We start from the raw sequence: 12,169 nt of genomic DNA on the forward strand, positions 1-12,169 counted from the left end.
GATCTTAAGTTCGGGAATCGTTTTGCAGGAGATGATCCACCGCGACCGAGGGATAGCAGGTTGCTAGCTCTGAGGGGAGTTCAATCCTGGGGGTTTCCTTTTGCTGAGGTTTCCTTTTGCTTTGCCTCAAACGCTGAGGTTTTTTACAAGCCTCAAACAGTTCTTTTTAGCTTAGCCTCACACGGGGCACCACTATGTTGCGTTTGCAAAGTAAAGGAAGGATTGGACCCTGATTAAAAATCAAGACACGAGGCTTTGACCAGCAAGGCTCTCGGAGAAAAGTGCGTAAACCACACCCCTCACCAGGCCATTTTATTAGCAAAAGAATCTTTTACACAGTGCTCGTAAGAACCAATCATATTTCCTCTGAGCATTTCATCAAACCCCACGTGGGGAAAAAGTTACACTACAACACTAATTAGCATGCATATATTTTGGGGTAGAATCACCAACAGCGGGGGGTGGGGGGAGTGGACAGAAGCAACAGCAGCCTGGAAGCAGTGGCAAAATAATGAGCAGCCTGCTAAGCCTTGCCATGGCAGTGGGCAACGGCAGCAGAAGAGGGGGCAGCCTGTGCGGCTGCCTGTGGTGGTAGTAGTGGTGGCCTGCAAGGCTTTGTGGCAGTAGCAAAATTGGCGTGGCAGTAGCAGCAGCCTGCCATTACTGCCACCACTTTCTATGGCCGCCATGACGCCTTGCAGGCTGCCACTACTACTGCTGCCACCTCCTCATGTCACCAAAAGGCCTCACAGGCTGCCGCCGCTACTGCCACCACCTTCCATCACTGCTGTGAGTCCTCGTAGGACACCATCACTTAATAATCTTATTCCTTTAGTTGTACATTGCTGCCTGATCGCTGCAAGTGGCCACCAATCACGCTCCCTCTTGCTGTGACAAGGGCAGCTGTCTTTTGGCTGCCGCAGCAGAATCAGAAAGGCTAATGATGGCAATCGGGCGGCTGCGATGCAAAAGGTTGCGTGCTGTGCTCACCCACCAGAACGCAGCACACAACCACTTGCGTTGCTTACAGTTGCCGCTTCCAATCTCGGGCTCGTGCTGCGTTCTGGGGGGTGAGCGATTTTCGGAAATATGTTATTCTGAAATATGAATCCTAATACAGGTGTGATTCCATACATTATGTCACTGAGCCCTCTGTCTTCCTCACAATGCTTGGTTTCTTCATACAGATGAAGAAACCATAAAACCTGTATGTCCTGGGTCAGCTCAGACTTCATGGCCTCTGTGGTAACCATGAGACTGTCTCAGTAAATTAAAGGCCCAACACAAGAGCCAGAACATACCTTGTTCAGGTCTCTCCAAGGGAGTGGGAAGGCATAAATCCATTAGGGAAGATCAGAAACATGTGGGGTTTTTTGGTTCTGTTTGCTTTTTCCCATGGATATTTGTTTTTAATGTGTCCATGACTGCATCACATTATTTCTCCCCTGTTGACAAATCCCGCTTAATGCAGGAAAATACTACTTCTCTGTTACAAGGAATATCTCTCCTCTCGAAAAGAGAGTAAAACAGACCATCATATGTGTATGCAAACATTGCTCTGACAACTGACAAATGCATGCTGGACTTCCTTCGCCTCCACCTGACAATACTGAACATGTACTGAATACCAGAGACCCTTTGATGTCAAAGCATGTCAACCTGGAACGTTTTTGCTCCTGATCAAGCAATGCATACTGCAGGGGCAACTCCTGAAGAAGCTTTTCAACCAGCTGCCTGCAGTAAAATCAGCATGGCAGGATTTAATTTCAGTGATCAAACAGATGGTATTGGAGATCTCAGAAAATGCCTGGAGCACAAGTGAGTGGCCAAGTTTATTGGAGTAGAACTGATTACTGAGGATGATTACTTGAGATTCAGTATTCAAACCCAGTAGCATTAATGAAATCCTCATTTGCTGTAGAATTAAAGAGTCAAGTGCCAATGAAAGAGCTTTCACTTATGCACTAGGATTCAGTATTGCAACAGAACATGTTGTTCAGGTTATGTATTACACAACATACATATTGTACCTGACTGGAAGGGAGAGACTACCATGAAAGAGAGAGAACACACTTGCCACAATTCCTTCCTTTACTCTGTGACCCAAAATGTCATTGTGCCATAGGAATGCTATTGTAGGTGTGACTCCATATTTCATGTTTGATTACAAATGGGCACAACTTCCAAGCAGCCGGCGCCCTAAGCCTTTTTCACAATGCTTAGTTTCTTCATACAGATAGCACACATTTCACAGTTTCTTGACACCACTACATAAAGAGACGTGTTTCAATACGGCTGGAAATTAGACATCGAAAAAGTGCAGCAGACAGGATTCCAGGTGCTTCTCCAGAGAGGTGACTGAATTACCGTATTTTTCGCTCTATAGGACGCACTTTTTCCCCTCCAAAAATGAAGGGGAAATGTGTGTGCGTCCTATGGAGCGAATGCAGGCTTTCCCGGGCTTCCTGCAGCTCCGCGCCACCCTCCGGATGCCGGCGCGAAGCCGCGCGGGGCTCCGGAGGGTAGCGCGGAGCTGCCTGAGCTCCAGGGCTTCTTGCAGCTCCACGCCACCCTCCAGACCCCCGCGCGGGGCTCCGGAGGGTGGCGCGGAACTGCCTGCGCCCCAGGGCTTCCTGCAGCTCCGCGCCACCCTCCCGATCCCGGCGCGAAGCTGCGCGGGGCTCCGGAGGGTGGCGCGGAGCTGCCTGCGCTCCAGGGCTTCTTGCAGCTCCACGCCACCCTCCAGACCCCCGCGCGGGGCTCCGGAGGGTGGCGCGGAACTGCCTGCGCCCCAGGGCTTCCTGCAGCTCCGCGCCACCCTCCCGATCCCGGCGCGAAGCTGCGCGGGGCTCCGGAGGGTGGCGCGGAGCTGCCTGCGCTCCAGGGCTTCTTGCAGCTCCGCGCCACCCTCCAGACCCCCGCGCGAAGCCGCGCGGGGCTCCGGAGGGTGGCGCGGAGCTGCCTGCGCCCCAGGGCTTCCTGCAGCTCCGCGCCACCCTCCCGGTCCCGGCGCGAAGCTGCGCGGGGCTCCGGAGGGTGGCGCGGAGCTGCCTGCGCTCCAGGGCTTCTTGCAGCTCCGCGCCACCCTCCAGACCCCCGCGCGAAGCCGCGCGGGGCTCCGGAGGGTGGCGCGGAGCTGCCTGCGCCCCAGGGCTTCCTGCAGCTCCGCGCCACCCTCCCGGTCCCGGCGCGAAGCCGCGTGGGGCTCCGGAGGGTGGCGCGGAGCTGCCTGCGCCCCAGGGCTTCCTGCAGCTCCGCGCCACCCTCCCGGTCCCGGCGCGAAGCCGCGCGGGGCTCCGGAGGGTGGCGCGGAGCTGTCTGCGCCCCAGGGCTTCCTGCAGCTCCGCGCCACCCTCCCGGTCCCGGCGCGAAGCCGCGCGGGGCTCCGGAGGGTGGCGCGGAGCTGCCTGCGCCCCAGGGCTTCTTGCAGCTCCGCGCCACCCTCCCGGTCCCGGCGCAAAGTTGCGCGGGGCTCCGGAGGGTGGCGCGGAGCTGCCTGCGCCCCAGGGCTTCTTGCAGCTCCGCGCCACCCTCCCGGTCCCGGCGCGAAGCCTGTTGGAATTCTGCCTGGGTCAGAGGAATGTGCCACAAGCGTAGGCACCGGCAGATATTCCTGTCGACCTCCCCGCGTCTCCCAACCTCTGCTGATAAGCAGGCGAGGTCCGGCGATTCTTCTCAGATGTATGAGAGGAACACACCGTTCTTCCTCTCTCCCCTTTGGTGTCCCCAGGGAGGGGAAAGAAGCAGACAGAAAACTATTTACATCATTTATTTCTGCCTCTTACATCAGTACAGAGAATCATGTCTGCACTCAACAACAGCAAGAAGAAACTCCTCCCATGTACATCCAGTACGGGTCATATGACACACACACACTGAGCTAACATCCGGTGCTCAGTACAGAATGGACTGCCCCTTTGTTCCCATGGCAACAGTCACAAACATCCTGTCTGGCTTTCCAGCCACAAGCAGCTGGCTGAGCTGCTAGAGCCTTTGCTTGCTGCAGCATTGGTGCTTTATGGTAACATACTCCCCCTAAAGTATCAATGTGTGCCGCGAGCAAAGCGTCATCCAGAGAAGAAAACAAACAGTTGTTATATTTATAACATTCCCCTGTTGTTTCAGTTCCACCCTTGGAACTACCCGCCACTGGTTTAACCAATGTACCTCTCTGGTTGTGTGACTTCGCATTACCTTGGTTAACAACTCTCTGTTGTGCCTTTGTCTCTGACTCAGACACAGCTTCAATCTGTCCTTGGTCGTTTACAATAGCAACATATGCAAGGTTAGCAAACTCCTTTGAATACCTCTTGGGTGGTACACCCTTCGTTGCTCTCTCAGACCTACGTATGAGGTTCTGATCCTCTGTGCTCATTGGTTCAACCTTTGAACTCTCTGGAGAACCAGTACTAAGCTTAATCAATGGTTCATCCTCCTCTTCTGAGGGTCTAGTCATTATGTGAGATTTCCTCTCAATGACTGTGACAACTGAGCTGTCTGAGCTATCGCTGTCATCATCAGTACTACTGAACTCAATAAGATCAAACTCATCATCATCATCATCATCAGAATCGTTTCCTGTGGGAAATGTCTGTACTACCCGCTCTTGCTTTGGAGCACTCTCTAGGAACTTTGTGAGAATCACCTGACCAGATTCAGACAAAATTACTCTGTAGAGACCCTTTTCATATCCCACAAAAATGCCTCTGGCATTCTTTACACCACCTGGAGCTTCTGTTCTCACATGAGACCCGAAAACCTTAAAGTAGGCAACAGAAGGTTTTCTATTGAACAGCTTCTCAAAAGGAGAACATCCCAACTCTGTTGAGACCTTTCTCAACCACACATGAAGATAGGACGCTAGCGATTCGGCCCAATATTCATGTGGCAAATGTGAACTCAGCAATTGTGCATTCATTCCCTTTTGCAATTCTTTGTTCACTTTTACACAGACCCCCCTGTTCCACGCTTCTTGCGAAACTGCCACTTTGTGGTCTATCCCTTTTCCATCCAGGAACTTCTGAAACTTCTGTAACAGAAAAACTTGTTTGTCATCTGTGAAAAGACAATCAATGTTAGCATCATGCATACTTTTAACCTTGTCACAAAACTCCTGAAACTTTTCTAAAGTTTCTTGCGGTTTCTCCATCATATAAACCCAAGAATAATTAGTGAAACAATCCACACACAAAAGGTAAAATCGTGCACCGCCTCTAGATGGTTCTAGAGGACCAATCACATCAGCATACACCCGCTGAAATGCTCTGTCGACCTTCTTCGTCACCTTCCTGGTGCTCACACTGGTCTTGGTCACCCCTGCAAGAGAGATTTCGTTAGAAACAGAAGAATTACATTTCATGTAATCACTTTGATCAAAAGTCAACAAATACAGTCCATCTTTCTCTTTGGCAGTAAGAAACAGTTCTCCATCTTTGTAGATCTTGCAGCTTTTAGCATCATAGGACAGTTTCAGCCCTTTCTTTGCAATCTGCGACACGCTCAGCAGATTAAATCTCAGTTCTGGAACCAGGAAAACATCACTTATAGTCAAGTTCAGACTCTCAAGATACACAGTCCCAATTCCAGTTGCTTCCAACTCCTGACCGTTGGCCTGTTTCACAGTGAAGCTTTGCTTCTTCAACGTCGAAAACAGTCCTTTGTGCGGGCACATATGAACCGTGGCGCCCGTGTCAATTATGAACGAGTTCCCAACATCTGGCGTGGTTCCTTTCGCCATCATAGCCTTTGCAGGTTTCACCTGGCACTTGGTACGGCTTTTGCCTGACGCCTGAGGCTTCGTAGAGCTGCTCTTTGCTCCTCTTGACTGGCGCGGCTTCTTACAGTTTCGCTGTAGATGCCCAGTCTGTCCACAATTGTAGCATCGGACAGCACTCAATGCTACACCATGCTCTCCAGTAGCATCAGCAGTGGGGGAATTAGAACTCTGTTCTTCCCTCCCCCTGTCTTTTTCTTCCAGTGCAGCAAGTCTGTCGTGTTCATTCAGGACCACAGCACAAACTCTCTCCGCGGTCAGCTGCGCGGCCGGTAGGGAACCAAGCTGACTGGCAACAACCTTGTAGGTGCGGCTAAGGCTGTTTATCACCATGAAGCAAAACACTTCCTCCTGAAGACGGAAATTGCGTTCCACCATCTGTTGACGCAGAAACTTCATTTCTGTCAGGTGCGCTTGAACATCTCCATCAGGCGCAAGTCTCAGATTGGTCAATTTCTCAAAATACAGCAACGCTGAAGAACCAGCATCTCTCTGATGCGTTGTACGCAGCGTGTCCCATACCTCTTTCGCATTTTCTAAATGCTGAACATGCAGCAACTGATCATCTGAGACACACAGAATTATAGCAGTCCTGGCCCTTACATTCTGTGACTCCCAACCTCTGGTTGGTGCTGCAGGGATGGGGTTTTCAATTACATCAAAAAGCCTCTGATTCTGCAGCAGGGCCTTCATCTTTACAGACCAAGATGAATAATTGTCATTGGTTAAGGGAGGTGGGCAAGGCAAACCTTTCTTGGCATCCATCTTGAAGCCAAGCCTCCAGCTCACAATGTCAAACAAACTGTGAAATCCAACAGTTGTTTTTTTTCTTTCTCACGCAGCAAACTGCAAATTGTTTACGCTCTTTGCACCTGGCAGCTAAACTCAGGCTGCTATTGAAAAGTCCCTTCCAAGAGCTCGTAAACCTTGTAGCCAAAACATTCTCTGGTTTTGTTTCGCTTTCCCAGGCTTACACTCAGAGTCCAGCCCCTTTGCCAGTAACTTTCCAACTTTCCGTTACCTAGCAACAATGCATTTCAATAGGACTTCTTATCTACCACAAAAATTTGTGGAATGCAGGCTTCAGCCTCCAAGCTGCAGGCCTCTTCCTCCGGAGCTTTTGTTTTCTTTGAAACGCAGCTCCGTGAACCAGGGAATTAATCTTCCTGCGTTCACACTTTTAACCCGAAATGCAGCATACCTTGAACTTTGTTGCTCTGGAAAACACCTCTTCTTTCCATCAGCTGTCTGTGGAGCCTCTGGCATCTTTCAGACGCTTCTCTTCCTCCTTGGAGCAGAGGAGGACAATCCACCAGCCTCTCATGCAGATGTCCGATGAATCGCAACCATCCTCTGCTACCACTGTTGGAATTCTGCCTGGGTCAGAGGAATGTGCCACAAGCGTAGGCACCGGCAGATATTCCTGTCGACCTCCCCGCGTCTCCCAACCTCTGCTGATAAGCAGGCGAGGTCCGGCGATTCTTCTCAGATGTATGAGAGGAACACACCGTTCTTCCTCTCTCCCCTTTGGTGTCCCCAGGGAGGGGAAAGAAGCAGACAGAAAACTATTTACATCATTTATTTCTGCCTCTTACATCAGTACAGAGAATCATGTCTGCACTCAACAACAGCAAGAAGAAACTCCTCCCATGTACATCCAGTACGGGTCATATGACACACACACACTGAGCTAACATCCGGTGCTCAGTACAGAATGGACTGCCCCTTTGTTCCCATGGCAACAGTCACAAACATCCTGTCTGGCTTTCCAGCCACAAGCAGCTGGCTGAGCTGCTAGAGCCTTTGCTTGCTGCAGCATTGGTGCTTTATGGTAACAAAGCCGCGCGGGGCTCCGGAGGGTGGCGCGGAGCTGCCTGCGCCCCAGGGCTTCTTGCAGCTCCGCGCCACCCTCCCGATCCCGGCGCGAAGCTGCGCGGGGCTCCGGAGGGTGGCGCGGAGCTGCCTGCGCTCCAGGGCTTCTTGCAGCTCCGCGCCACCCTCCAGACCCCCGCGCGAAGCCGCGCGGGGCTCGGGAGGGTGGCACGGAGCTGCCTGCATTCCGAAGCCTGGTGCACACTGAAGAGCGCGCCCGGGCTTCGCGCACCTCTCCACAAGCCTGGGGAGACCGGCTCGGGTCCCTAGGCTTGCGGATAGCAGGCTGTTCTGGGGGCTAGGGTCGGGGGAAGCTCGGGCTTCCCCCGCGCCTGCCCCGTGCCTGGGGAGGGAATTTCTTTTTCTTTATTTCCCCCCCCCAAAAAAATTAGGTACCTTGAACGCACCTTGTTTTAGAGGGAGAGAACAAGAAAAAAATTTTTTTCCCTGTTCTCCCCCTCCTATGATCTGGTGCGTCCTATGGTCCGGTGCGTCCAATGGTGCGAAAAATACGGTAAAGGCAATTTAGGCTTACCAGGAATGTAAGTAAAAACTTTTGTTTTTAGAATCCTAAAGTGTAGAGTTCGGAGGGGACCAGGGGTCGTCTAGTTAACCCTAGTTAACCCCTGGAATAGAATAAAGCTATCCTGGTCGGGGAGAATGGCGGCAATAAAAATGAGTCTATTACCGAAACTGCTATTCTTATTTCAGAATATACCAATAATCAGGGGAACATCAATATTCAAGGGCTGGCAGAAAATACTTTCTAAATTCATCTGGCAAGGAAAAAGGCCGAGAATTAGATTCAAATTACTCACAGACCAAAGAGATAGAGGAGGATTCGCAGTCCCAAATTTAAAGTTATATTATGAAGCCTCATGCCTCTGTTGGGTCAAGGATTGGATTATTATAAAAAATAAAGATCTGCTAGATTTAGAAGGATTTGATTTAAGATTCGGTTGGCACGCTTACCTATGGCGTAATAAGGGAAAGATCCATAAAGGATTTTCTAACCATATCTTCAGAGGGCCATTACTGGAGGTGTGGGAAAGAAATAAAAAATTATTGGAACAGAATACCCCTTGGTGGCTTTCGCCAATCGATATCCTGACAATAAAAAAAACAAATATCGAAGGAGAAAGATGGACCTGCGAAGATTTATTAGTAAAAACAGAGACCGGTTGGAGGATTAGGCCATATGAAGAAATAAAGAACAAATTGACAGGTTGGATCCAATTTCATCAAATCAACTCTATCTGGACCGAGGATAAAAAAAATGGGATAAGTGAGAAAAAATCTAGATTCCAGATTGAAATATTAGAAAGTAAAACAAATCTCCTATCGAAAATGTATAGCCTCTTGCTCGAATGGGACACCAAAGATGAAGAAGTAAAGGAGGTAATGGTGAGATGGGCAATGGACTTTGGGTATAACATAGAGTTTGATAAATGGCAGGCACTATGGAATAAAGGTATGAGATTCTCGGCATGCACAACACTCAGGGAAAATATGTACAAAATGATGTACAGGTGGTACGTAACGCCCGTAAAACTGGAAAAAATATATAAAACTGGTGATAAATTATGCTGGAAGTGCAAGATTAAGGAGGGCGATTTTTATCATATGTGGTGGTTGTGCGAGCCTATTAGAAAATTTTGGGAATCTATTTACAATGAACTAAAAAAAATATTTAAATATACCTTTATAAAAAGACCTGAAGCCTTTTTGCTGGGGATAATTGGAGAGGAAATCAAAAAGGAAGATCAAACACTCTTTCAGTACGCGACAGTGGCCGCCAGAACTCTAATAGCGCAGAATTGGAAGACACCAAAAATCCCAACCATAAATGAATGGCAATCGAAACTACTCGACTATCTAGAATTGGCAAAAATGACACAGAAAATAAGAAATCAAAAAGATACAAAGTTTAATAAAGATTGGAATAAATTCATGGCATACATGGAAACAGAGGTAAAAAAAACTAAAAAACACAGTAGGTGCGATATAACACTTGTGATGTAAAGAATTTTTTTTTGAGGAAAAGAAACTGCAGATAGAAAAATTTTATAACACATTCCGAAACCGAGATGAAGGGAAGTCAGTCAGTGTTGTGTGTTATGTAGTTAATGTAGTTAATTTGTTGTTGTCTTATGTCAGGAGTATATATATATATTTATATATATATATTTCTTTATTTAGTTTTTTTTGGTGTGAATGTGTTGTGTTTGTCTTTTTTGTTTGTATGGTGTTATAAAATAAAATTTATATTAAAAAAAAAAATAGTTAACCCCTTGCAATGCAGGAATCTCAACAAACGATCCCTGCTTACTTTTGCAAATGTGCTAGTACTCGTGTTATTTGTAAGTTTCTGTGATAGCATCTCTCCCTTTGTGCGTGTTTGTGCATTCATGCATAAAAACCATGTATGATCTTTTTTTAAAAAAAATAATAATTGCATTTTCAAAAACAGGAACAGAGAGCATGTTTAACCCCCTCCCCTCCCCCTGTTACAACTTTGTACCAAATACAGCCTGTATATGTATACCATATGACTTCCCTTCCACACTTTTCCTGGTTCGTTTGCTTTTCTACTACTCCATGTAACCTACATCTTTTTAAGCATGCAATTTGTTATCAATTAAATACTCTATTTCAACTCGGCTGGATTTACTCGGGACCTGCTAAAATCCTTAGCCACTCACTTTTGTAAATATCTGGGAATAAGGTTTACCGTCTCCCCTTCCTCATATCAATAATAATAATAATAATAATAATAATAATAATAATAATTTATTTATACCCCGCCCATCTGGCTGGGTCCCCCCAGCCACTCTGGGCGGCTTCCAACAAAACACTAAAATACAATAACGTATTAAACATTAAAAGCTTCCCTAAACAGGGCTGTCTTTAGATGTCTTCTAAAAGTTTGGTAGTTATTTTTCTCTTTGACATCTGGTGGGAGGGCGTTCCACAGGGCGGGCGCCACTACCGAGAAGGCCCTCTGCCTGGTTCCCTGTAACTTGGCTTCTCACAGTGAGGGAGCTGCTAGAAGGCCTTTGGCGCTGGACCTCAGTGTCTGGGCAGAACGATGGAGGTGGAGATGCTCCTTCAGGTATACAGGACCGAGGCTGTTTAGGGCTTTAAAGGTCAGCATCAACACTTTGAATTGTGCTCGGAAACGTACTGGGAGCCAGTGTAGGTCTTTCAAGTGTTATATGATCTCGGCGGCCGCTCCCAGTCACCAGTCTAGCTGCCACATTCTGGATTAATTGTAGGCTCCCAGGTCACCTTCAAAGGTAGACCCACATAGAGCACATTGCAGTAGTCCAAGCTAGAGATAACCAGAGCATGCACCACTCTGGCGAGATAGTCCACGGGGGGGGGCACTAGGGGGCGCATTGGAAGATGGCTGACAATAACATCTCTCCGACCCACACGAGGTAATTTGGAGGCTATGATGGGGGTAATTAGCCCCCTTAACCCCCCCCCAGGATTGTGGGGGGGACGGCCCTTGCCTGCTGTGCCCTGTACCACCCCCGAATTTGTGGGGGTGGGGGCACTAGGCACAAAGCCCTCCTGTGGGATTTCGGCGCTCCTGCACGCCGTCCCTGATCCGCGCCACTAGATGCAAGAACTTCAAAAGAAACAATTTGGATGAAAGGAATGCACATATTTCAAGAAAGAAGGGGGAGTAAAGACTGCTAACAGAAGAGATCTCTGACAAAACAAGATAAGAATAAAACATGAGAAGATACGCCAAGACAAGGTACGGCAAATGACTGATGGGGGAGGGGGAAAAAACTCTCCCTTCTTTTCCTATGTGATTAAACAAGAATCCTCTCCCCTCACGAGTCAGAAATGTCGTTTTAAGGACTTAAGCTGTGGATTTAAGGCTGTGTGGAGATAAACTTTCGAACCAAAGCACGTTTTAAGAAGAGTGTGGAATGTGTAAGAGCTTTGGAATGACGCAGTTAAAAATGCCGTCGCCATATTGGGAAGTTCTGTCGGAGGTCTTGAGTCTGGGAGGAGAAAGAGAGAAATAGAGCTGTTTATATATTGTGGGTTAAACTCCTCAGTGGGACTTAAGAGCGACAGTTTTACGAGACTATGATGGAAAGAGTGATGTTATCTATGAAGGAGATGATATATGGAAACCATCTCGATTTGAGGATTGGAAGAATGGAAAATTCACACAGGACTATTATTACTATTGGTGTTTATCAGCTTAAGGAGACTATCAGAAGAGATCATGAAGAAAAAAGAGAAAATATATGAACAAGATGCGATGTGGAAACAGTAAGATAAGATGGGATAGAATTATGAACTCTGTTTGGACTGTTTTGGACTGATTGGGACATTAACGCAGCAGTAAGAAGATGATCAGAATTCCCCTTCGGATCTTGAAATATGGGTCCCCCCAACAAAATTTAAAATTCGGCTTTGTAATTCGGAATTTATGTGATATGATTTAATTTGATGTGATTGGCCAGTTAATAAAAATTATTTTAAAAAAGGAAAGAGATA

At 47.9% G+C, this 12,169-nt stretch overlaps 1 protein-coding gene and 1 long non-coding RNA gene across 2 annotated transcripts in view; one reads left to right on the plus strand and one right to left on the minus strand.

Annotated features, from left to right (window-relative positions):
• LOC308481826 (uncharacterized protein) overlaps positions 1–12,169 on the plus strand; it is a 201,673-nt gene that overhangs the window by 37,033 nt on the left and 152,471 nt on the right. The window lies entirely within an intron of this gene.
• LOC308481425 lies at positions 1,368–2,360 on the minus strand. The gene is made up of 2 exons (XR_013988667.1): positions 2,246–2,360; positions 1,368–2,085 (listed from the first exon to the last, which is right to left on the minus strand). It is a non-coding gene; the product is annotated as an uncharacterized lncRNA (long non-coding RNA).

Source organism: Podarcis pityusensis (assembly GCF_964106645.2).
Source record: "Podarcis pityusensis genome assembly, chromosome: 7".
Lineage (NCBI taxonomy): Eukaryota > Metazoa > Chordata > Lepidosauria > Squamata > Lacertidae > Podarcis > Podarcis pityusensis.